General features: G+C 49.1%; 1 protein-coding gene across 6 annotated transcripts in view; it reads right to left on the bottom strand.

Moving 5' to 3' along the window:
* B3GAT1 (beta-1,3-glucuronyltransferase 1) overlaps nucleotides 1-25,956 on the bottom strand; it is an 84,883-nt gene that overhangs the window by 28,278 nt on the left and 30,649 nt on the right. For 3 of the 6 annotated variants that reach the window (XM_037882361.2, XM_037882362.2, XM_043533916.1), the window contains exon 1: nucleotides 22,429-22,827. The exons of the other annotated variants lie outside the window; for them this stretch is intronic. The gene's annotated coding sequence lies outside the window, so the exon portion shown is untranslated. Of the gene's footprint in view, nucleotides 1-22,428; nucleotides 22,828-25,956 lie in introns of those variants that run through there. 6 annotated transcript variants of the gene reach the window in all.

A 25,956-nucleotide genomic window follows, 5' to 3' on the forward strand; every position in this document is an offset into this window, starting at 1 on the left:
ATTTATGAGATTTTTTTATGTCAAACTTTCTGAAACTGGTGACAGTGCTTCTGAATCTCCAAGACCTGGACATCTTGGGGAAGAGGAGTCAAGACGGGAACCAACATGTTTTGCCAGCCTCTCACCAATCTCCCAGCACCTGAAGGTTTGTTAGCAAGGAGTGCTGCTCTAGCACAATAGTACTGTCTGGCTCCTTGCCTACAGTTCCAGCTCCTACCCCATGAGAGTCCAGAAGACTTCTAGCTGAAGAGTTCGCAAATCCCCATTTATCTTCAGTATCTTTCCTTTTTTCCACTGCTGTCCTTTGTTTTTATTAGCTGGGAGTCGCCCCAGTCTGTTTAGATCAGTGGTTCTCAAACTTTTGTATTGGTGACCCCTTTCACATAGCAAGCCTCTAAGTGTGACCCCCCCCCCCCCTTATAAATTAAAAACACTTTTTTTTTTAATAGATAGTTAACATTATTATAAATGCTGGAGGTGAAGCGGGCTTAGGGGTGGAGCCTGACAGCTCGCAACTCCCCACGTAAAACCTCGCGACCCGCTAAGGGGACACGACCCCCAGTTTGAGAACCCCTGGTTTAGATTCTCTAAGGTTAGGGTATGGAAGTGTAGCAATGCACACGCATGGGTGTGTGAGCACTCCTGAAGTCCACACAGGGAAGGCCCCAGGAGAAGTTCCCTGGCCAAAATGGCCCTAGATATAGTTCTATGTTTAAAAGTCCTCAGGGATTTGATATTGTCACCTGGAATTTCTGGTAAACAAGAGTTGTCAAAGTGATGCTATTCTGTTCAGGTCTGTATTGCTAATAGCTCTCTTGGTGGGAGGAAAGGGTTAGCCACAGCACAGGAATAGAACTCCAAGAAGGCAGCTCTATAACTGGCTCTGAGAGGGTGGTTCAGACATGAGATAATAATTTGGTTTCAGTATTAAGACATTTAATCAGCTCCAAGTTATAGGATTTGATTGACATTGAACAAATTCTTTTGCTGGGATTTATAACCAAACTGACAGCCACTTTCTTCGAATCCTCTTTAAAAATCTATAAGGGTTGGTTATTTTGAGTATTAATGTGATGGTTTAACTTATTTCCTGATGAGTGTAACTCATTGATTTGTCCTTGATTTGATAGCTGTTGGCCTTTATTCTTGGTTCAAAGTAAGTAACAACAACATTTTAGCTCTGGTGAAATGTTTTCTTGATTTTAATTTAATGAGTTTTAATTAAATTTATAAATTGATACCAAGAAACATTTCTTGCAATAAGCAAGTGGGTCAAGAGTCTTTAAGGACCTGGGTGGATACTAGCCAGAGAAGCTAAAAGCTTGACTAGCTCCCCCTAATTAGCCTTTGGTTCTCACAACCGTTTTATTCACTTTGGGGTGGGGGAAGCGGATAGAGCAGTGAACTGGGACTCAGGAGACCTAGATTCTATTCCTAGCTTTGCCACTAGGCCACGGATGACCTTGGGCAAGATGACCTCGTCATCTCTGTGCCTCAGTTTTCCCATCTGTAAAATGGGGATAATGACCTCCTTTGTAGAGTGCACTGAGATCTGTGGATGAAAAGTGCAATTGTCTTTATACAGATTTACCCATGCCAGGGTCACTGCTGATATCTTGCATTGAATTATTGAGACTGACCTCCAGCTAAGATCCAGTCCCTGAAAACTTGCTGTGCCTTTCCTTGTGAGACAAGCCTTGCACAGACCCAAGAGAGCAGGAGACGTATAGAGACTAAACCAAATAGTTCCTGCTGAGCCAACAACCCGCTGCTGGCTGAATGTGTGCTGCTGGCATGGCTCTGCCAGTGCTGCTTGGGCCTCTCACTCTGTCACGATGCCAGGGCCTCTGCAAGTCACCAGTGGGGAGTAGGAGAGATCCATGGAGGAAACAGGGGGGCAACAGCCTTTCCCCAACCTCCCCACGTTAAGAAGCGACACTGAGTTCTCTGCCTCCCCCCACAGTGGGCAAACAAGACCCGAGAATCCTTCCTTCCATGCTGTTGGGTTCCAGACTCCTCAGCAGTTTCATGGATAGCAGACAATCCCATAGCCACTGCCCACCTAAAGACACTGGGGACTATGAGCCAATCAGCGGGAGACGGGAGCTGCACCCAGAGCTCCACATTCCTCAGTTTTATCTCCCAGATGGATCTGCATTATGTTCTCAGTTATAGACATGGAGATGAAATTCCTCACTTCCCACACAGCCTTGCCATTTGACTCAGTGGCTGGGAGAGGCAGAGGGACCTCTGCAGGGCCTGTTTCCCTGCTCAGCAATCAATCAGAGCCATTTGAACATCTCTCCCACACACGCCTTTCCCTACTGTGAACGTCAGCTGGAAAACATCCTGCTAACTCAGTGTGCGAGCCCCTGCATCTGAGGTGTCAGTACTTATTTTTAATTATTGAAACCAGACAGAAAAGGAGTCCTTCTCTATTTTAAAAATTATTAATAACCCGATTCTAATATAATATTTAAAAGGAAAAAGCATGAAACCTCGCAGCACTTTGGCTGTAACATGAGAATAGTGAGAAACCTGCTTCTTTCCTACTGTGAGTAGAGGAGCAAGTTAACAGCACTTTGCATTTATCTGGTGCCTTCATCCTGAAGGATCCCAGAGCTGTGTTACAGACCTTGGCCAAGCATTTTCCAAAAGAGACTAGTGATTGTGGGTGGCCAACCTGGGGCCCCCTTAGAATAGGCCTGATTTTCAAAAGGCAGGCGGCTCAGCACTCTGAAAACTCAGACCCTTTTGAGGGGTGTCAGGTTGGTCACTGAAAAACTGAGGTACCCAAAATCAAGTCACTTTTGAAAGCGCTGGGCTTTGTATGCCGGTACCACTGAAATGTGGCTGCATCTGGGGACAATGGGAGCGTTGTTAACAACACACTCAACAGATCAAGGCGGGAAACAAAGAGGAAGGCCATATCCAACTGAAAATGCAGGTGGAATTCTGGGAGGCAGGATATCTCCAAAATGAGCATATTGTCAATCCTTAACAACTAGAACCCTTGGGTTAAAATTACTGCATCCTACCCATGCAGAGAGAGCCACAGGGACTTGAATGCCCACCCCCATGTCTGAGCAAGACCAGTTCCCGCATCAAAGCACCTCCTGATACCATGCTGGGGGCATATATTATCAGCACCACTTCAGAGGAACCAGCGCTGCCCCCTGAGTCACAAACATCAATTCCTGCAGTCTGGCTGGGATTGAGGAACAGGCTGAAGTCAGGAGAACAGCAGAATACCCAACTGGCAGGTGGGCACCAGGCAATGCCAACCAGAGCTTATGGCCAGAGGAGATCCCTGGCTCATACTCCTGTTGGATGGTTTCTTTAAAGGTATGGCTCAGCTTCCAAGCCCTGTTTAGTCCGGGGGTAGAGGAGGGATAGAGGGAGCCAGGAGGTGACCTCTGTACAAGTCACTAATGGGACCAAGGGATTAGCATTGATTTTTTTAAACGGCACAGTGAAGGGAGGGGGTTAAAAAAAAGCGCAACATCCAACAATAACTCAGCAATTTACAGTGCGATCAATCCCTGCTCACAGTCCCATATCCATTAGTGCAGCCATAAACCCACCCACCCGTCCACTTGGAAACAAGGGATCGTGGTGTCATTTTAAATTGCCTGCCTTGTCTCTCCTCACCCCTCTTTCTCCATGGTGGTTGTGACGGACCCCACCTCCCTAGGAGCCAGTGGGGTTCCAGTACACAGGAAGTCCATGCCCCCTGCACACCAAGAAGCCATGCTCCACAGAATGGCCCCCTTCAACCTTGGCAGCAAGGGGGACCAGGCCAGGCTGTTTCCCCCACCCCACCTGACAGGGCTACACCAGCAGCTATTATTACAGTCCCAAGCAGAGTGGCTCCTTTGCCATTCTGGGGCCTGAAAAAAAGAGGACTCCTTCTCCCCCACCCCACATGAACCCCCTTGTGCCCAGCTATTCAGGCGTGGCTCAGGGAGAGAAAATTTGGGTCCTAGTCAAACTCTCGGTCGGAGTGCCTGGCACTGGATGTACTAGCTATGCAGCTCAACCAGCTTTCAGAGATAGACTGACCATTTTCAATTGAAGTGTCTACCCCAGTTCTACACCTGGCTGTGACACTGCTTCCTTCCACAGCCCTAGGGCCCTACCAAATTCATGGTCCATTTTGGTCAATTTCACAGCCATAGGAATTTAAAAATCATAAATTTCATTGTTTCAGCTATTTAAATCTGAAATTTCATGGTGTTGTAATTGTAGGGGTCCTGACCCAAAAAGGAGTTGGATGGGGGGGGGGGTTGCAAGAGGTTATTGTAGGCAGGGTTGTGATACTGCTACCCTTACTTCTGCACTGCTGCTGGTGGCGGTGCTGCCTTCAGAGCTGGGCACCTGGAGAGCGGTGGCTGCTGGCCGGGAACCAACTCTGAAGGCAGAGTATGGTATGGCCACCCTTGGTATGGTATGGCCACCCTTACTTCTGCACTGCTGTTGGCAGGGTGCTGCCTTCAAAGCTGGGTGCCTGACCAACAGCCGCCGCTCTCCGGCTGCCCAGCTCTGAAGGCAACACAGAAGTAAGGGTGACAATACCGCAACCCCTCTAAAATAACCATGTGACCCCCACCCCGCAACTCCCTTTTGGGTCAGGACTCCCAATTTGAGAAACTCTGGTCTCCCCCGTGAAATCTGTATAGTATCAGGTAAAAGCACACAAAAGACCAGATTTCACAGTCCATGACATGTTTTTCATGGCCGTGAATTTGGTAGGTCCCTACATGGCCCTGGACAAATCACTTTGATTCCCTGTACCTCAGCTTCTTTTATCTTGATTATGGTATACAAGTACCTTCTCAAGGACAAAATACTGGGTCCTAAGGGGCTTTTTAATTGAGAGGGAAAAGGCATAACAAAGAACCAAAGGCTGGAAGTTAAAGCCAGACGAATTCAGGTTAGAAATAGGGCACACATTTTTAACAGTGAGGGTGGTTAACTATTGGAACAAACTACCAAGGGAAGTGGGAGATTCTCCATCTATTGATATCTTCAGAACAAGAACATACTTCTGGAAGGTATGATTTAGCCAAATACAAACTATTGGGTTCAATGCAGGGGTAACTGGATGAAATTCTATGGCCTGTGATGTACAGGAGGTCAGACTAGAATAATCTGATGTTCCCTTCTGACCTTGAAATCTATGAATCTGCAAAATGAAGAGACTAATTAGCTACCTTGGGGACCAGGATTGTGAGGCTCAAATAGTTAGTGGGCCCAATTCAGCAGTTGTACAGATACTAAAGCAAACTGGTCCCGAAACGGACGTCAGTGACAGAGCAATAAGACTTGTACCAAGCTGGTGTTTGCAACAAAGACGCACGATGAGGGTAATTTACCCCAAACTGATACTGACTGAGAACCAACCTCAGCCCTGATGCACAAAGTGCAGCTCTGTCCTTTGGGTCCAGGGTTCTCTCTAGGATTCTGTCCAGGAGGACAAGGAAAGGTAAGCCCGAGAGAAGGCGGGAGACAGAGTTAAGCCAACATTTCCACTGTCTGAGCTGCGAAAGCCAGTGAGCACATGCACCATCCAGCACCCCAACCCAGAAGCAAAGTGAGCTCTAACCAGGAGCATGACAACTCGCCTGTCCCTGCTCATGGCTATACAACCCCATTCCCTGTACCCAACCACAGCTCCCACCTCCAACAACATCCTTTTTACAAGTCGTGTGCAGAGCCCACCCTGTGACTAAGTTTAGAGGCAGACAGAATGATGGGAGATGGTCGCACAGTTCTGGGTGGACATTTGAGGAGCCATGGGCATGCCAGGCAGGAGCATCACTAAATCACATCAGTGAGAGACAGACAGGCAGAGCATGTGACAAATGCTAACTGAGCAGATCAAATTCTGTGGGTCGTGTGAGGTAGGTAGGAGCAAGAGGAGCCCTTGGGGAGTGTAAGGGACTGCAAGGCATGGTGTAAGAATATTGTAATCGTGCAGTAATTATGGCACATCTCAGATCAACAGGCAAATTACATCACTATTATTATGGCTGTCACCATCCTACCACGGCTGTGCCAGGCAGGCAACAGGCCATTACTCACCCAAGGGCGGGCACTGCTGGGAGAGGACAATGACCTGGAAAGGGAAGATTCCCCTTCTCCTCCCACCACTAAAGGTGTTTCTCCATCACTTCAGGGTAGGAGACAGAACAAACCCCGCACTGCTCGCTTCACAGCTTGGAGCCACCACAGGTTTCCCCACATGCAGACCTGACCCTCCTTGAATAGAGAAACCAGAGAGAAGCCAGACCTTTGGGTCAGAACCAGACTCAGATATAAATATAGGAGGCCGCTGCTGAAGGGGAGAGAGGAGACAGGCTGAGCAGCCCCATACGGACCACTCTGACTGCACCAGCCAGAAGTTAAATGGAGTAGGGCATGGGCTCTCAGCTGAGAGGTTGTGATCCCCCTCGGTGCGGGTTCCAGGGGGTCACAACCACTCTCCCTTTCTTTATGGCTCAGTGGTAGGGAGGGTCCCACATCTTTTTCTCTTGTAACAGTCCCAAAACAGGAAATGCTGGGAAGCCCTAGAGTAAATAAACCAGGCTAGACGAGTTCCCACTCAGCATGGCTGGAAGAGGGAGAAGTGCAGGTCCTCACATAGCAAGTTCAATTACCAGAAGAGACCAGCTAGGCAATAATAATAAAATGTATTGCATAGTGCTTTTTATCTATGGATATCAAAGTGCTTTGCTGACACCTCATCCCCATTTCCCAGATGGGGAAACTGAGGCAGAAGGAAGGGAAGTGACTTGCAAAGTCACCCAGCAAACCAGAGCCAGGAATAGAACCCAGGTCTCCTGAGTCCCAGTCTAGTGTTCTATTCACTAAGCAACATTGCCTCCTATAGCAGTCAGCAGACTCTCAGAGTGGCTAATGCTGGAAAGCGTACACTCCTGCATAATGCACCTCAATGTGCAATACTAACCCTGGGTGGGCAATTTCTTTTTACCCAGCAAATGTCCTAAAGCATGAGAGTTGAAAGCACTTACCCTTCAACACTGCAGATATTATTCCTATAAGTGACTGAACTTTAAAAGCAAAACGAAACACAGTAAGCTATTTGTCTCAATTTATAATAAGCCAGTGCACAGGAGGCAGCTGGGAATAGAGGGAGAACCATTGTCCTCTACTGGTGGAATCAGAAGTGCCCACCGGCCTCAGGCTGCAAATGGAGATTTTCTTTTAGCTCAAGTGGCAGGGGTAGGAGTTTTTTGAAAAGGAGGATCCGAGTGCCAGCCTTGCTGCTGTGATGAAGGCCCCCCAGTGACCATAGTGTGCAACATAGAGCCATAAAATCCCTCCATGCCCACAGATTTATTTCAATATTCTGCAAAAGCAAATTCTCTCAAGTCACTTACGTATTGTATAAAAAAAACATTTCCTTTCACCTGTTCTAGACATGCTGCCTTTTCAGTGGAGAGGGCACCAGGATAGGAGTTGGAAGGCCTGGGTTTCATCACAGCCCTGCCACTGACTCCTATTTGAGCAAGTGGCTTCCCCTCTCTATGCCTCAGTTTCTCCACCTCTAAACAACACTGGCAGCTTTAGGAAGTGCTCTGAAATCCACAGGTGAAAGCACTATAGATGAAATACTGGCATTATGGGAGTGCCCATGACCCAGACCCAAATCAGAACCAATCCTCTTAACCCTCAGAATGGGGTCCCAGCTCTGGCTTGCTGAACAGTTTGCAACTCCCACATAGCAGGAATGACTCAGTCTGTAACATTAGTTATTAACTGCAGCCGACGGTGTCTCTTCCCATTAGAGCGTTGCTGTGTGAGCGGTCCGGGTGAGACAGAAAGGACTGCCGGGTGAAGCGTGGAGTGAGCGGGGCATGTGAGGCAGAGATGAAAAATAATATTGGCAATGTTATTAAAAGATAAATTGGAGGGGGAAGAGGAGCTGAAGGCATTAAACTATTGTAACAAATCTGTTGTCACCTAGGGCTTCACAGCTGTCAGTATACTGCATGCTGTGGACAGGGCAACAGCAAACCCTGATCCTTCTACTGCCAGAGCTACTGCACCCCCAAACATTTGAGCGCCATGAGAATCCCCATCAGCTGCTAACAGTGCAGAGCCTATTGCATCTGGCAGAGGGCAATGGCATGCACACAGCAGCTCGTTACGGTTCTTTTGCGGTAGTAGCCACAACAACTTATGGGCACCACAGGCAACTGCTCGAGCAGCAAATGGTACAAACTGAGCCTGCTGACACGCATCCCACTGACTTTTTGCTTTCATTTTATTTGTAGAAAGGCACCTTTTATTATGGTTTTCCTTCTCCCTGCCAGGCTGGTGGCAGAAGAAGGAGCTGCATCTACTGGGCCCCAGAAAGCTCTTTCCCAGTGCTGAGGAGCCAACATTCTGCCCTGATGTATCATTATACTCAGAAATTTCTGACTGACACCCCACAAAACCATCCCCACCCCACCCCTTCTCGGCTAGATACTTGCTGCTTGTGCTTGAAGGACTTGGCAATGAAGGGAAATAGCAGGGGACCAGCAGTGAGAACCCCAAGGGTTAGTCATGTAGGAATCAGCTGCATCTCAAAGCTGCTCAAGAAAAGTAACTGGAAAGGAATGGAATCGGAATTCCCATCAGAATCACCCCTGAGATGCACTGAAGTGTGGGTCTCCAGTACCGAGCACAGAATCATAGAAATGTAGGGTTGGAGGGGACCTTGAGAAGTCATCCAGTCCATCCCCAGACACTGAGGCAGAACCAAGTAAACTTAGACCATCCCTGACAGATGTTTGTCCAACCTGTTCTTAACAACCTCCAATGATGGGGCTTCTACAACCCCCCTTGGAAGCCTATTCCAGAGCCTAACTACCCTGAGAGTTAAAAAGTTTTTCCTAATATCTAAGCTAAATCTCCCTCATGGCAGATTATGCGCATTACTTTTTGTCCTATCTTCAGTGGACATAAAGAACAATTGATCACCTTCTTCTTAATAACAGTCCTTAACACAATTGAAGACTATCATTTTGAATTCTAATCCTGTCCTCCAAAGCGCTTGCAACCCCTCCCAGCTTGGTGTCATCCGCAAATTTGATAAGCATACTCTCCACTCCATTATCCAAGTCATTAATGAACATATTGAATAGCAGTGGACCCAGGACTGACTCCTACAGGAGCCCACTACGCACATCCTCCCTGTTTGACAGCAAATGATTGATAACTACTCTGAGTACAGTCTTTCAACAAATTGCACTCACACCCATCTTATACTAATTTCATTTAAACTGCATTTCCCTAATTTGCTTATGAGAATGTCTTGTGGTGCTATGTCAAAAACCTAGGTCTTTAGCTCTCAATTTTTCCATGCAAGTATCTGCCAAAATGGTGGATTCTCGGTCACTTGAAAAATCTTTCAATCAAGATTTGAGGACTTCAGTAACTCAGCCAGAGGTTACAGGCCTATTGCAAGAGTGGGTGTTTGATGTGCTGTGGCCTGTGATGTGCAGGAGGTCAGACTAGATGATCATGATGGTCCCTTCTGGCTTTAATCTAATGAGTCTAATGAAATATTCTGTATGCTCAGCTAAACATGGGAAAAGAAACAAAATCATCCAATCCACAAGAATAAAAAATTCAGAGAAGTGTCCAATAAACTCAAATAATTCAGAGAAAATCATGACTGGATATTCCACCAGAAGAGGAAAAAAGTTGAAAGAATTAAGCTTTGCAGTTTACTTCCTTAGCTCTGATTTCTATAACCCCCTGCTAGGAAATGGAACCCAACATGTATACATCTAAGCCTCTTGATATTGGTATCACAACACTGAAGCGCAGCCACTTCCGGGTCGGGAGACACAACAGCACTATACACCAGTTTAGGACAACAAGGGAAGAAGAATCCTGTATTCCGTTGAAACCACAGGAGGAATATAGAAAGACAGAATGCAGTACATTTCCCTGGAATTTAGCCTTAGGGTTCTTACCAATACCTCCACACACTCGTGCAAAGTCTCAGACAAACAAGTGGTCAGTACTTTGATTTTACATCTCATCCAAAAAAACCTGTGCCTTCATCAACCCCTGACATCATGCTGGGGTATAGTCTCAATACAGACTTCAGGAGGAGAGGGCCATCTGAAATCACCAATTCACCCCTGGTATTTAGCTAGTCAACTTTCTAGTCACACAAAACCGAACACCGTTGCCCCAGCCGCTGCCCCAAGGCTCTGCCCCTTCTCCGAGGCCCCGCCTTCCACTCATTCCATCCCCCCTCCCTCTATCATTCACTCTCCCCCACCCTCACTCACTTTCACCAGGCTGGGGCAGGGGGTTGACGTGCAGGAGGGGGTGAGAGCTCTGGCTGGAGGTGCAGGCTCTGGGATGGGGTTGGGGCCGAGGGGTTCGGGGTGCAAGAGGGGGCTCTGGGCTGGGGCAGGGCTCTGCGAGGGAGTTCTGACCTGGGGCAGGAAGTTGGGGTGCAGGAGGGGGTCAGGGCTCCGGCTACGCGGCGCTTACCTCGCACAACTCCCAGAAGCGGCTGGCATGTCCAGCTCCTAGGCAGAGGGGCCAGGGGGCTCTGCATACTGCCCACACCCGCAGGCACTGCCCAGCAGCTCCAATTGGCTGTGGTTCCCACTGTGCCCCTGCGCCGAGGAGCCAGACACTTCTAGGAGCCATGTGGAGCCACAGCGGGCAGGGAGCCTGCCTTAGCCCCGCTGTACCGCTGACCAGACTTTTAGCAGCCTGACTGGTGCCACTAGGGTCCCTTTTCCACCAGGTGTTCTGGTCGAAAACTGGACGCCTGGCAACCCTACCTGCATTGCTTGGTTTTCGGTTCTGTTTTCTTCCACATACTGACCCAGTCCAACCTTGCTTAGCTTCCAAGATGTGACAAGATCAAAGCTCAATTTAACAGGACTGCAGAGTTATTCTGTGGAGGAATCCTTTCCCATCCACAGAAGCTCAGCCCTCCAGGACTTCCACCCCTAAGAATGTTCAAATCTCTCTTGATGGGCCAACATGGTTTCCTGGCTTTGAATCCAGCCTGTAACAAAGTTCCTGTTGTGCAGACACCTCTTCCTCTGCCTGGTCTGGAAGGGGAACTTTACAGCATTTCTCTCCTGGTTTAATCCCACTAGTGGGTTTTATGGCTTCACTAAGGTGAAGGATGAGCATTAATAACCCTAGCAAAGCTCCTCCTTATCGTCTGGTTAATGTACCTCACTAACAGCTACAGTACAGCATCACTCACTTCCCATACACTCCACAAACTCCAACCCTTCCTGTGGGTTTTCCATTACAGCTCCCTGCACTCTGTGGTGGAGGGATCGTGGACTGGGGAAAACAGGAGGGAAGCGATGCAGCTCCCTGCAGAATGAGAGAATGAGGAGGAGGAAAGAAAAGACGAGAACTGGGTGTTACTAGGCCCTTTGCCCCAAGCACGCACAGAGTCACAGGCTAAGAAGGAATCTGATATGGGGTCACAAGCTCAGGTATGCTGCAAATCCCCATCAGTGGAGTTGCACCTGCTTTCACCAGGTCTGAACGTGCCCTAGCTGACTGTTCAGGGCAGTGTAGCAGCTGTCCTATGTTGGGCAATGGCTCCTATGCCTCCTGGTAGATCAACAGATTTATTGAGAGAGGGAGGGTTACAGTTGCTTCTGGTTTACACCTGCAGAAAATCTACCAGTAGGCTCAACCTCCCCGGGGTTAATGTGAGCAATGCTGGCTGGGAAGGGTTTGGCAAAGGAACCCGGAGGGGGTGGAAATATGCTGATTCAGTGCATCCCCCCCTGCTGCAGCAATGGCAGCATCTAAAGCAGCCCTTATCTAGCACTGAAAGCACCACTGTCTATCATGCCCCTGGGGGTGGACCCCTTCCCCTTGGGCCACAGCAGCCCCGGCTGACACAGGGAAGTGATCTGCACTAGTGTGTGGAGGCGGGGGGACACAAGGGAAAGTCTGGCCCAGAATGTTACACATGACAATATGTAATGTCCTCCCCTTGCACAGACTGCAGAGATGGGCAAAAGGGACTTTGGCTGAAGTCCTCATTGGAAGAGCAGTGTCTCCAGTAGTGCCAACTCCTCTCCTCTAGGCCAGTTGTGCAATGCAGTCAGCACGGGATGGGCCTAGTTCCTGCTGTTACATGAGACAAGGCTCAAGTTGGGGGAAAATCCACTGGATCCCTCCTGCCAATAGCAGCACCAGGGAATGGGGATGTCGGTGGTTCAGCATAGCTGGTCTCGCTCCCTATTTCTTGATGCACCACCTTCGACAGACGTTAAGATCGAAAAATCCTTGTCTGTCCCCCACTGGCCAAAGCAGGAGCATTCCCCACAGTCTATTCTCCAGGGCTCTACACCCATTTCTCCCTCTTCCATTCGCACAGCAACTGGATTCTCCCTGTATCTGCACGTGCAGGGTCACCTCCGGTATTTATAGCCTGGCCTCTAACAGGGTCACTGGTGTTCGGATAAATATATGCGTGTGTTTCCTTTGCACGTTGGAGGTTTAAGAGAGAAGCGGATGGGGAAGGAGAGAGCAAATGAGAAAGCTAAGAGTTTAGCTGGACCATCTCAGAGCCATGCTGATATTTATAGACAAGCCCAGGGCGAGATACCCCAGGCACTCAGTCCACTGTCACTTTGTGTTTCCATACAATAGGCTGCAAAGGGCTGCTCAGAGCCAGAGTTACTATTACGGCTTGCTCAGCCCCTCCATATCCATACGCACGTGATTACACACTCACAGTTGTGCATAAAAATTCTTTTGCCCTGGCTAGCTCAGATGCACTTGGACAGTCAGAGAGAAAGTGTGGGAAATCAAGAACTACATTGATTAGATGGGATCATGGTTCCCACTGAAGGCAATAGGAGTTTTGCCTTTGACTTCCCTGAGAGCTGGATTGAGCACTGAATTGTGCTGGTTTTAGGTTATCATAATGCTGCAAAAGTTATAAACCCTTTGCGCGGGGGACAAATCCTGGAGCAGGCATCCAAATCCCCCCAGAATCCCACTTGGCTCTTTGCATCCATCCATTCATGAAATCCAGACCAGATCCTCAGAGTCCAGCCTTTCATCATTGGTCTCTTTCCAGGTTGACGGAAGGCAAGGAAAACCAGCTGAGTCAAGCCTTTTCCTTCCCTGGACTAGCACCCTTAGCTCTTTCTGGTGTGAGTCCAGGAAGGAGGGGAAAAGACTGCGTTGCTTGCAGAGATGCTTAAGAACCAACATCTTGCAGAACAGCTGAGATAAGGAGAGGAGTATCAAGCTCCTGTAACTAATGGTAGAGGTAATGCAAAGTATTATACAATTGTACAGTAATGAAATGGTTGGAGCAGGGAGTTAGGGGCCAGGATTCCTAGGTTCTATTTCTGACTCGTCACATCATTCTGTGTGCCTCAGTTTCCTATCTTTAAAATGGGGATAATAATAGTAATTAACATGATTGCAAAGCCATCCACGTTCCACTGGTGAGGGGCACTTTACGACAGCAAAGGATTATTGCAACCCAGCTCTGTACATGAGACTGCATGGGCTGGGTACTGGGGGCAGGACTTTAAACTCAAGTTTCCGCATTCCATGAAATAAAGAACTGGTTGCTGGTATTTCAGAGGGGATAACAGAGCTTAAGGGGTAATAAGTGGAGGGGATTTTTAATAAGGGACTTAGTGAGAACTTTGCCCCCCTGTGCCCTGTAGCACACTGGCCTGTAACAGCCCAGGTTTAAATAGGGATTATTCCCAATTATAATTTGAAGCAGTACATTCCAGTGGCGGAAGCTGACGAGTGCACAGCCTTTTAAACATGTATCAACACTGCTCCAGTCAATCCAGCTGCAATTGTGCTCTCGTTGCCTTTTGAGAAACTACAGCCTGGAGCTAGGAGAAAATTCCTAGAAATGAACCTTCCCTTTCTCTGGTCTCATCCTCAAGTCATGCCAGAGGAACAGCGGCTCCACTCAGCTATAAGAAACCCTGCTCTGCACGTTGAGAGGAAGGATGGTCTTGTGAGTAAAGCACTTGGCTGGGATTGAGGAGGCCTGGGTCAATTCTTGGCTCTGTTATAGACTCCCGGTGTGACGTCAAGCAAGTCACTTCCTCTCTAGGCCTCAGTTACCCATCTGTAAAATGGCGCAATGATGCTTCCTTTGTCTGTCTTGTCTATGAACATTAAGCTCGTTGATACAGGAACCGTGTGTATGTACAGCACCTAGCACCCTCATCTCTGTTGGGGCCTTGATACACTACTGTAAAAACAAACAATAACTATCATTACAGACTCGAGTAAGAGCTTGCAGTGGGTCAGCAGTGACCAATTAACCCTTTCCTGTTGAGAACAAACATCAGCTGTTCTTAAAATACTCATAGCAGCTCAGGATTCTTCCTACAAAAGCTTTGGTCTCACCCGCCTGCAGGGGAACTGTCCATAGCAAAGTAGCAGGCCTGCCTGAGCAGAGGATTTAATATGAAACCCAACGCGAACTCCCTAGCATAGGGCTCAAACAGCTTTGTCCAACTTCATCTGAGCTGCAGTTTCACCCTTTATTCCAGTCTAAGACCCACTAGACGTATATTCCCCAAGATTTCCAAAGTTGCAAGGTGGCAGAGTGAGTGGACCAGGCTGCCTCAGCCAGCTAGGTTTGTAGGAAAGGGGGCTCATTTTCCTTCTAACAAACACCAAACCAGATTTGATTGCCCCACCAAAAACCCTGAATCCTGCCTTTGGTGGACATCGGTACCTGAGGGGAAAGGGTAACCAGCTCTTCTAGGGTTAGTCTGCCCTGAGCATAGCTCCTGCTGGCTGGGGTGTTCTACATGAACAGCACAACTGCCCTTTCACCCTAGAATCGGATTGTTTCTTCTCCTTTGGCCGAGTTGGCACGTGCTGGTGGATTTCCAGTTCTTTCCCACCTGGGTTGAGCATTGCTTCCACCCTCATTACCATGAACTGTCACCCACAGTCTGTGCCTGCAGAGCATGGCGCATCACCCAGGGGAGATGCCCAGAGCGGGTTTTGGGACTGGGAGCTTCCCCCTGCCTTTGTAATCAGGGTCTCCAGAGCACAGGGCAGACTCTCTCATCACCAGCTCACTAAAAAGGACCGCTGACCAGACAGCTATAAAGCCTTGTTTCCCTGTAGCAGTTGGAGACCTTAAATACCTCCTGTTCATCCCTTTGGGAAGGCTGAAACTGCATCGATGCGCGTTCACGATCTCCGCATTAGCCTGGCTGCAAACAAGGGCCTCGGGTGCAGCAGCTGGCAAATTGCTGAAAGACATGATGGTTCCCAACACCCAGTGGTGGAATTTTCAGAGTCTAGAAACCCTCCATTAGCAGAGAGGCAGGATGAGGCATCTGGAGAGGAGGCGGGTGGATTCTGTGTCTGCATTTCTCGGTGAGAAAGCTGCAGATTACAGACTGGACATGCAGGCTACAATGTGCATGTGTGTGTCTATATATCGAGTGTATGTGCAAACACATGCATGGGGTGCACTGCAGTGTGTGCATGCATGTAGAACCACTAGTACACATACATATATATGTCACAGGGTGCACATCTAAACATATCTCAGGGGATGCATGTTGCAAGGGCATATGTCAATGTGTTTATGTATGTGGATGTGTGTGGGAGGTGCTTGTCACTATGTGTGCTTGTGATCACACATGGGCTTATGTTTGTTTGTCTATAAACCTTTGGGTGAACAACTCTGACTAGGGGCATCTAGTGCAATTCTTTAATTTCTCCTGATGGAGGGAAGGAAGAAACAAGAAAAAACTAAATTTGCTGAGGTTATGGACCAAAGACATCAGAGATACAGAAAAGCCTGCTATCTAATGACAACCTGTCAGAATTGCTGATCTTCCATAGACATACTGAATGAATTATTAAATTAACCATACTGCTCAGAAGACACTATATTAATGGCTTCTGGAAATCGCTGTCCATATACTTAAGGAACCAATAGGATGACGGAGCAGTCTTAGCCCTGCCAGGGTCTTACTCCAGATCTCTCCGTGGTGGGTTTCGTCCAGATTATTTAAAACTTCTTTACAAGGGGGATTTTCCTACACCAATTCATACATACTTTGTCCTTCTATCTTTCATCTGAGGCTCTCAAATGATTTACAGACATTAAATTAATTCTTCCACCCCCTCCTGCCGCCCTTAGGAGGTAGGGAAACAGTATCGTCATTTTACATATAGGGAAACTGAGTCAGGGAGAGAAAAGTTACTTGCCCAAGATCACACAGTAAATCAGTGGCACACCTGGCAGTAGAATCCAGGAGCCGTGTATGTGTGTTTCTCTAGCCACTAGATAATTGCTTCCTCCACCACCTCACGTTTCTTCCACTCCCTTTCAAAACAGATTTGAAAACCTTGCCCACAGTGAGTGGATAATGCAGCTCTCACACTTATGGTTATCAGGGGCCCTGGTATCTGAGGATCTTTAGAAGGGGTGCAGCGATGGCACAGCTCCAGGAGAAGGGCTGTGCCTGAGGACTTTTGTGCAACCGTTTAGCAGCAAGTTAGAACCAGTGGGAGGGAAAAAAACAACCCCACTTAACATCAGCATATAAATTAGAGAAAAACAGAGCAATAAGCAGGCTTGTCTGACCAGGGATTTGGGGGAGTGACACCTAACTAGTGGGCACAGAGGCTCATCTGGGTGGCAGCAGAGAGCTGTTGTGGCCCCAAGGAAGTTTAATTGAAAATCTATTGTGTGTATGTGATTCACACCCTGGTGAACATATTAGAGCATTAAGGATGCACTAGACTGGACACTAAGCAGAGTGCTGTACACACACACTCCCTCTGCTGCAGTTTAGAGCCCTGGCCTGCCATTCTAGGCTAAAAACAGGTCTATCCCCTACCCACTCCAGGCAGTGACACTGCAAGCTGTGCAGAAAGCGCGGAGGCACTCCAGAGAGGATGCTGGACACAGTGAAGCACATCAACATGTCACAGAGTCCTGGTCAGCAAAGGTTCTGGGGCTCAGAGCCTTGGGATGTTTGGTACCACATCCTGCTCTGGAGGTGGAGTGTGGAGAAACTCGGGGGAGGGACTGCAGAGAATGAGCAGCTCACTCCCAAGTTCTGGACCAGACTAACGCAGAGCAGCAGGTTCATTGTGCCCACAGGAAGTCATCTTTGCTGAATTCCTCATTACAGAACCTTTTATTGAGAGCCCAAATGGCCAAGATAGGCTCAGTCAAGAAGAGGACATGAGGACAGCCAGTTAGAACCTTACTGGGAAGAGCAAGAATCTCAAGAGTTATTAAGGACACTGGATTTGCTCTTCTGAATCAGACCACTGGGCTAGCTCATCTGGTATCCTGCCTCCAGCAGTGGCCAATATCCGATGCTTCTCGGATCCCCCTTCCCCTGTCCGGTTGTACAATGCAAGGAAATGACTTCCCATATTCAGATGATGCTTTGAAGCATGAGATTAGAATCTATCCTACTATATCACTGCTTGTAAATTAGGCAGCCCCTTTAAAAATCCCAGCTGCTTGTGTTTGAGTTCGCAAATTCCACAGACGGCTGACTATACACTGTGTAAAGCAGTGTTTGCTTTTAAGAAATGGATCTGATTTAGGCTGACTGTTGGAAAAATATTTCCCGCAAATGAGGTCTAGGAGCCTGCGGAAGAGTCAGCCATGGGGAAGAGGTGAAATCTCCCTTGATTGGCACTTTTCAAACTTAGATTGGATAGAATGCACAGGGAATAATCCTGCATTGGCCAGGATGCAGAATTAATATTAACTGTCAAAGGAGGGAGTGAAGCACGACATTATTGCTTATGGATTGACAGGGAGAGCAAGGATGGTCTTCTGGTTAAGGCACAGGACAAGGACTCAGGAGAATTGGGTTCAATTCCCAGCTCTGTCACTACCTGTGTGACCTGGTGCAAGTCACTCCATCTCTCTGTGCCTCAATACCCCTGGGGTGTGTAGCTCCCACTAAGGGATGCGGGGAGATATAGTCATTAGCTATGGCGAAGCGCTGTGATGCTACAGCGATGGAGACAGAGTGGGTAGCTAGACTGGGATGCAGATATTATAAATCCCACCCACCAATCTTAGCTCAAGCAAAATTCCTATTGGGTTGAGAGGATGAATTTGACCTAGATGCTTTGGGATGTTTCATTTGCAGCCTTCCCTTGGCAAAAATCATCCTGCTTCTCTGTCCCAGATGTATATTCTGGAAGCCTGATCCCTGGGAGTGGGGAGAGAATGGGGATCCAAGACAACTAACTGATTTAGGGTCTATGCAGAAAGACAAATTGCACGTTACAGAGAAAGGGGACCAAGGAAGCTCCCATGCTGGTGACCTTTCTGCTAAGAGAGAACCTTGCTCCCAGCAGACACACAGATCTAGAAGGAAACCCTGCCAAATGTTCCTGCATCGCTGGGGATCAGACCAATGCCCCGTCTAGTCCAGTAGCCTGTCTCCAAAAGCAGCCAGCACCAGACATTTAACAGGAAGATCCTGCAGTTACAAGATAACCAGGCTACCTCACCAGCCATTTGCCTGCCCTGGATAATGGACTTTTTCTATGCTTTTAAATACCCCCTTCAAACGCAAGGCTCCTATAGCTTTAGCCCCTCCTGGCTCCCAGAGCAAATGCCTGATTCTCTGTGAAGGAGGACTCTGGATGAAGGGGTGGGGAAAGAATGCCTCCGAGGCCTTTACCCTGAAAGAAGGGGATGCAGATAGAGGGATGAAGTGTCCAAAAGGGGGGTGGGGAAGAAAAAAAAAGACCTCTGGCAAGTCCACAGGAAAAAGAAACCCTGGAACTCAGCCATGCTCTGGGACTTGATTCATCACCACAGGACAAATGGGCAGCGACACAGTGCGAGCTACTATATTGCACCCTCTCTTCGCTCCGATTTTAACCTACTCACTGAAGGAGGCTTTGGGAGAGAAACTGGCTTTTGTCCAACTTCTCTGGAGCTGGCAGTGAAGGGACAGGAGTTACAGAGCACAAGGGCCTTGCAAAAGGTCCAGCACAAATAAAAAATACCAAGAGCTCCTCAGAATGCAATATTTGCCTTAGTGTCCCTTTGATGCCAGCTCCTTCCACTTCCCCAGGCTTCCGCTGTTGCTTATTTAGTGCACTTAAAATGAGGATTCAAAGGACAGCTGAGAAAAATCCACTTTCCCTTAAAAACCATCCCCCTCTCTGTTTAACAGTGAGCTCTCCACAATGCAAATGTGCCTGAAACCCCCTGTTGATCTCTCTCTCTGTCACATTGGCATTCTCTCTCCTCTCCCCACAAAGGAGTTGCATCCATCATTATGGTAACTGCAGCTCTCCCCCGTTATTGCTACTATTTGTCACAAATAATCATTCCTTGTACTGCGCCATAAACGGCCCTTTGCATAGAGCACGTGAGGTACTCTCTTTGCTCCAAAGAGCTTGTTGCCTCGGATCAAACAAAAGACAAAGACAAGACGGGAACAACACTGAGGTAAAGTCGCGGTGTGGAGACAGGAGGACACAGGAGAGTACGGAGGATTTCTTGCTAAAGGAGAGAATGTTTGACACCTGACCCAGAACTCATGGTAGCCAATGGGAGTCTTACTTGCTACTACAGCGATGAGGGCTGGACAAGAACTGAACCGAACCACCGGACCAGACCTGGGGCGCACAAGAAGTGGGAGGCTATTCCAAGTGTTACGAATGCTCCTGCACTTTTGGGGACAGGAATGCCCCTTCCCATCCTGGTATTGGTCGCCTGCATGGTCATGGAACAGTGCAAGACCAACTCTAACAGAGGGAGCTGCAATTTTTTTGCCTTGGGAATGCATAAGCACAGAGCGATATCAAACATACCCTCCCAGCCCCCCAGCATGCAGAACCCAAACAGTCGGTGGTCCGGGGAGGGGATCTTCACTATCGCCTTGGGAGGTTTTGAGAAATGCTGCCCCCACCCCAAATGTTCCTGCATGGGAACTAGCTTCCTTGCTCCCTCCTTCATGTTGGTGGGGGGCTTCTCTTTGTTTTAATTATGAATTGAAGGCACCTTCCTTTCCCGTGTCTTTCCCTACACATGGGGCCTGATCCAAAAAATCAATGGCAAGCCTTCCATTGACTTCTGAGACCTTTGGATCAGGCCCTTGAAAAGCTCTTCTCAGATCCTAATAAACCCTGCAGTTCCCCTGCTGGCAGTTAAGTGCTTGCCTGGAAACATCACACGGAAAGGAATGGATGCGCGGACAAAACGTGAGTGTGGGAGTCGGTGCACCCACAGCCCGGCTCACATCAACCTTGCCCCCATATCCTGGTATTGAGGAAGCTGGCTCTCATTAGGATGGCTGCTGGGTTGCTAATGACTCCAGTTCACACCGCTACCTTGGAAGGTCTGACAGCATTTCATTAGGAGCTCCTATTTTTAGAGGGATTTGTAACTCAACTGGGTGGAAAAAAGAAAACCTGCTCTGAGCCACCAGCCACAGGATGAATTTACACATATGCATGCACAGACACACTCCCCCTCACACACGTGTGTTCAACCAATACTCAGGGTTCAAGAAGTATAAAAGAGGAAAATAAAATGACGGGTCAACTGCTTTTAACCTCTAGCTCAAGTCCCCCTTTGGCACTCTAAAGACTGCTTCCCGGGCCCTCAGTCCATATCAAGGACTGGACCCTTGTGGTATAATTGTCTCATTTGCACAGCTCAATTATTTAACCCCTTCACTACCAGACCCTCCTCCTCCCTGATGCTTCAGCACTGCTCAGTGAAAATGGAGCTTCCATTGGGTTTAACTGGCATTTGTTTGAAGGATGATCCTGACCTGGGCATTCTGCTGGATGAAGCAGAGCCACTGGGCAGTAGTTTTAACTCATCCATGTTTGAAAACTGGTTGCTATGGAAAGTTCAAGAACTTTTTTCGCTGAGGATTTCCCCCACCCCCTTTCTCACTTTGGGGCCAATCCTGCCTACGCTTACTCACATAAGTAATCTTTACTCATATAACCCCTGAGCCAAATCTTACCCACCTCACTCATGCCAGTGAGTAAATGGGAGTACTTGCATGAGCAAAGCAGACAAGATTTGGCCCACTGAATTAAAAGAATCTACTTGCGTGAGCAAAGATTAGTCACTGTGCATTTATCCCATCCTAGCCTCGAATTTAGACAGCACTCCTCCTGCATTTACACAAGCTGGTGATGCTCACTGCACAGACACAAATGATTACGGATTTATACAATAGACTGGTATGGTCCCTTTGAGTCTAAAAAGTGTTGAACTAAGCTCCCTACATTTGTCTTGAAGCAATTACCACACTCAACACCACTTCCGAGTTGGTGAAACATTACACCCACTATGCTGGGCCCTTAGTATCAAGTCATGTGCGAGAAACTAACTGCAAGCGCCCCCCAAACTGGAGTCCTATTGAACTGCCCTTGGGGGTAGCATACAACATGACATACCCCTTGCTGCTGCAATAATCTCTGCACGGAAAATCGAATTAGGGACTCCCAACAAAATGGGGAGTTCCTGGGCTTTTGTCCAGTCGGGTTTCATACCCATAAACGTTATTTCAATGCGTCGCCTAGAAATGGCTGGACTGAGTGACCTCCTCCCCCACTACTGTTTCAAGTTGCACTTTCTGCTCTGCCTGAGATGATATATGACTTCCAGGAGCACAGACCCAGAAAATGAGTCACACAGAGAGAGGGGCCCGAAGGAAAAAAAGAGAGATCTAGTTATCCATTACCAGGCTTTCCCCCCCCCCCCCCCACGCACCATCCCAAACACCCTTCTTCCTTGCCCCCAAACATAACTTGCCCTGCAGATTCCTCAACAGAGGAGGGCTCATCCCTTTTCCCCATGTCTTCCTCCAAGGAAGAGAACTCTGAAAGCTTTTCCCTTAAGCCAGTCCAGAAGTTGGCTCGCACCAGAGCCGGTAAGTATGGAAGAGATTCCCCCCCTCCCCACATTTAACAGGAGGACGACGACTAAGAAAAGAGCCAAAGGATGCAGCCACTGCCCTGGCTTCCTTCTCCCAGCTATATCTAGCGCACACAGTCACTGTGCATGGCGGGGGGCGGTGGGGGGCAGAGGCTTAGCCCACTGCTCTCCCCTCGCACCTTCCCAGCCATCCAGGCACAGCGCTACAGGAGACCCGGGAGCAGGTGTGCCAATGGAGACGCAGCCTGGGTATGCCAGGGACAGATTCTCTGCTTCCCAGCAATGCCCCTTGCTACTTCCGAGGCACTGGCTCCCCGCACCGGGGTCGAGTCCCGCAGCAGCCCTGCACAATCGGGCAGCCCTACGCCCATGTTGCACCATCCGAAGGCGGCTGGCGAACCTCGGGCTTCGCCCCCTCCCCGGACGCTGACCGCGGCGCACAAAGGAACTCTGTCCAGCTCAGCCATGCAAGCCCGAGCAGAGGGAGTTACCTTATCCTGGCAGCCTGAATTGCCTCCTCTCTCCATGGCGAGCTGGGAAGCGGCTCCCATTCATTCCTTAATCCTTGGGAACAGAGGCACGATTGAGAGCGACGCCTCTCCCTGGCATATGCCTCCCCCCGCCCAACTCCTCTCCTCTGCCTTCTTTGTCTGGGGTTGTGTTTTAATCCAAGCACAAACCGAGAGCCCCCCTGCCTCCCCCTTCACCCAAGCCAGATGACAGCAGAGCGACCCTCCTCCTCCAGCTGCTGGCTGCTGTGCGCGCCGCTTCCCCAGGTCTGGCTCTCTGCAGCGCGGCGGTGGGAGAGAGGGGGAGAAGGTGGGTGCGTGGGGAGAGGAAGGGTTTGTGTCTAAAGCAGCACTGACAGCCCCCCTCCACCTCAGAGAGGAGGGCCCGCACTGCTAATGGTCGGTACCAATTTATTCCACTTAGGCAGGGGGCACTTCTCCCTGCAAGGCGGGGACAGAGCCTGGGAATGCTCGGAGATGTTCCCTCGAGGAATTGGTTTCAGCTCCCCCCGGCTCAGCCTCTCCCACGGAGTTTCAGCTCAGCGTGCAACCAAATACAGAGGGAACGAGGGGGGGACGACACTCCGGGACAGCTGTCCCTTGCAGATGGGCTGCAGCAGCAGCAGCATCTGGGCCCCCTCCCTCTCCTGGGATTCCCAGGTGGGGGCTCAGCCATTCAGAGACACAGGGGACCATGAGCACAATTCAGATCCAACCAGGGGGGCTGGGAAGCAGAAACCGCCTGGCTTGAAGTGGTTTCCATCACATACCGGGTTTGCAGTTTGGTTCAATGGCTCTCAGCACCCCCCACTATACAAATTGTTCTAGCATCCCTGCTTCCAGGATGTTGGGATCCAAAAGCCTGGGCTGGGTCCAGCGCGCCTCTCCACATGTCAACTTTTCAGCACCCCTCCCCCGCATCTTCCCCACGCCTGCTGTTGCTGGATCCTAAGTAGGGTCAGCCCCTAAGTTTTGCAGGGGATGGGTCACTCCGGCCAAACCTCATCCCGACTCCCTTTCTATCTAGGACCCGTTCTCCACACCATTTCCTCCCTCTCCCTGATCTTCTCGGGATGCACCACCACAACCCCCCCTGCACGGATCCCAGCAGCCGCTCGCCCCCTCCCTCGTACATGGGCCAGGAAGCCAGAAGGTGGAGCTGAAGCGTAATTCTCCAAGCGGGGAGCATAGGACAGAAGTTCAGGAACGGATGTTCTGCTGCAGCCGGAGTCACAGGACCATGGAGAGGGAATGGAGGGACCATGCTTTGCCTGGGAGAGCGGAGAGCTGCCCCAGGTGACTGCATGGATACAAGACTGCCCTCATTTTGTACAAAAAGACACTGACCCACGCCAGCTCGGAGGGGCAGGCTGGGGGAGCTCCAAACCCAATGGGCAGGCTGGGAACTTATCCCCTCACCCATAAACCTGCAGGGCCACCAGGCTTCACGGAGGAGACCAGTCTTCAACGGGCAGCATCCTATCAGCACCACCAGAAGGGTCCTAGCCTCTCTCTCTGGAAAGCCCACCTCCACCTTCTTAACCAGCTAGCCATGCCTCAGTGAAAAGATCTACTTGGTAACCAGCACCTCAGGGACAGGACAACATCCCAGGGCACTGTTCCAGCCACTGGGAGAGGGGAAAAGTGTCAGCAAGGAAAAGGCATCCATCATAAATAGAGATTAAAAAACCCTAACATGTAATACCTTTCCAAGACCTGAAGAAGATCTCTATGTGGCTCAGAAGCTTGTCTCTTTCATCAACAGATGTTGGTCCAATAAAATGTATTACCTCACCCTCCCTGGTCTCTATAAAAACCATCTGGCAAGGAAAATTCAGAATATCCCTGTGATTGTAATAATAGCATCTACAGGCCCGCATTGTGCTGGCTGCTGCACAAACACATGGAAAGAGACAGTTGCTGCCCTTTATAGCTTATGCCTAAATAGTCAAGACAAACGTTGGGGGAAGAGCCAGCCAGAGAGGAATGATTTGCTAACGGTCAAAAAGAAGGTCATTTTGGCAGAGTTGCGAATAGAACCCAGGACTCCTGATGCCCAGTCTAGTGCCCTACACACTAGACCCCACTATCTTTCAATAATGGGGAGGATTAGGTACCCTGGATGTCATATACACCAGGGGAACCTGCACCTAAATAACTGGGACACTAACACGTTACTTGGGAGCCAAGGGCCTTCCCTAGGTCCCAGCCTTGGTTGCCCATTAGCTGAAGTAGCACAAGGATGCCCAGGGCAATGAATTCCTTTCACACGCCAATCAATGTGGACTTCCAAGTCAAATTTGGGCTAATTTATGCTTTACCTACCACCTCCCACTCCCACTGCCAGCGTAAGCAACCTCATTTTTGCCACCTCTAGTCCCGATAGAAATGCCCCTTATCTCCCATCTGCAACATACACCCTCCTGTAGCTGCAGCTATGCCCTCCACCCTCAAGGCAGATCACAATGTCATCACTAATGTTGCCAGCGAGGTGAGAAAGATCTAGCTACAGGTTCACAAAAAGGACCAGTGAAAAACAATAGCTACCTGCCAGTTACTGTAAGAAGCATCAGCCATGGAAGAATTGAGACCCAGGCCATTTGCACAGCCCCACTGACAGCTGCATTCTCAGGACTTTGCCTTTAAGGCAGCAATATGAGTGCCCCAGTATTCAGACTCATATGTAAGCCACCCTGTTTCCAATGGAGTTCAGAGAGTTCTAGGTCTTCTCTACAAAATACCAAGGACCCATGCACAGGAAAAGGTAACAGGCACACATCTCCAAGCTCTCTGCACTATAGCAAGACTGGAACTTTCGGCACATCACCTTCCTCTGCTTCTCTTCCCCCCTTTTCATCTCTCTGGAGTTCAGATGCAGGTTTCTGACACCTCCAGGAATTGGATCCCTAACTAAGAAGGTGTCATGGACTCAGCAGCCTGCTAACAGTTCAGGCAGATTAATAAACATGTTAGCTTTCACCTTCCTCTCTGTGGGCCAAATTCTGAGGCACTTACTGAGGCAAAACTCTCAAGGAAGTCAGTGTGAGTCTTGCCTGAATCCTCTGGGGTGTTTGTATTGGGGCGGAACAGAGACTATGTTGAAGCGCCAACGAAGGGCAGACATGAGCATTGCAAACTCCGTTCCAGGCAAGACATGGGGGACCCGGATGGTTCTGGACTCGATAATGGAATACAGAGTATTCTACATCTAGATCACTGGTTCAGCTTGTACCCAGCCCAGCTGTGGCTGAAAGTCACTTCTATGGGTCCTACATGAAGTGAATTGATGGTCTCCATTCAGTCCTCAGCGGACTGGTGTCCACCACAGTCACAAATCAGGGCTCCTTGTTGCCAGTCTCAGCAAAGAAGCCTGGATTCAATAAACCACCAAGCCTGATGTGTCCTTTCTCTGTAGAGGCAATGTCACCAGATCTGGTAGAAGTATAATGGAAGGAGGGTGGTGTGTCAGGGAATTTTGCCCAGTAGCTGCCCCACATGTGGTACCTGCTC

The sequence above is a fragment of the Chelonia mydas genome, chromosome 22, assembly GCF_015237465.2.
Source record: "Chelonia mydas isolate rCheMyd1 chromosome 22, rCheMyd1.pri.v2, whole genome shotgun sequence".
Lineage (NCBI taxonomy): Eukaryota > Metazoa > Chordata > Testudines > Cheloniidae > Chelonia > Chelonia mydas.